Here is a 947-nt window from a genome sequence, read left to right on the forward strand (position 1 = left end):
TATCTCTTCTCTTATTGAAAAACCAGGTAAGCATTCGCCCAAGCTATTAAATTAGGATTATATTTTGACTTTCCCTTTGATATTTCCTGTTCGCCACCCTCCACCCCCACTTCTGAAGCCCTTTCAAATTCATCATGTCCGTTCTCTCTGCCGCTGACTGAGTTCAGTTCATTAAAATACTACCTACCTAATCTCCTAGTCACAATATATCCTTCACACCGCGGACAGTTACTTCTGAAACATTGAATATTGATCAGATCCATTAAGCTTCTACTCTAAGTTTTTAGTTTGATCTGCCAGAACCACTGTTTATTTTACTTTTAAAGTCATATTTTGTGTACTCGCTTTGGCAGCACATATACTAAAACTGGAATGATACGAAGAAGATTAGCATGGCTCTTGCACCAGGATCTTGCACAAATTCGTGACGTGTTAAAATAATAACGATAATACTAATATTTTGTGAGGAGAAAGTGTTTTAGCAATGTTCCACATGCTAAAAGACTCTGAACTTTCCTTTTATACTATTCTAATTATTGAAAACTTGATCAGTGGGGTCATAATCAGTGGCTAAATTATCAAAAACCTAGGGAATAAAATCAACCTGCTGTGGAAAAGAGCTTAAAAGTTTAAGTGAACAATATTTTACATAACAAATATTATCACAAATATAGTGTGCTATAAAAAAAGATTTCTAGTCTCCAGGTTATAAATCAATATTCCTTCAATCTATTTACATAATCCTTTCATTATTACAGAAAGCTCTTTTCTCTTCTTAGAGAGGTGAGTTAGAAATTCACTTTCCGATAAGATCCAAAATAGATGTCAGTTGTTTCATTAGAGGTTGCAAAATTGTGATTTTCTAATTGTATCATTCCATCAACATCTACCAGTGAGAATTCTTCGTAGAAAGCTTTCCCTTGTTAGCCAGGGATATTTGGTTAGCT

At 34.3% G+C, this 947-nt stretch overlaps 1 non-coding gene across 1 annotated transcript; it reads left to right on the top strand.

The window, feature by feature from the left end:
• The first annotated feature begins 337 nt into the window (after positions 1-337).
• LOC124237700 (U6 spliceosomal RNA) lies at positions 338-444 on the top strand. The gene has a single exon (XR_006888087.1). It is a non-coding gene; the product is annotated as a U6 spliceosomal RNA (small nuclear RNA).
• Positions 445-947: the final 503 nt, after the last annotated feature.

The sequence above is a fragment of the Equus quagga genome, chromosome 3 (genome assembly GCF_021613505.1).
Source record: "Equus quagga isolate Etosha38 chromosome 3, UCLA_HA_Equagga_1.0, whole genome shotgun sequence".
In the NCBI taxonomy this organism is placed as follows: domain Eukaryota; kingdom Metazoa; phylum Chordata; class Mammalia; order Perissodactyla; family Equidae; genus Equus; species Equus quagga.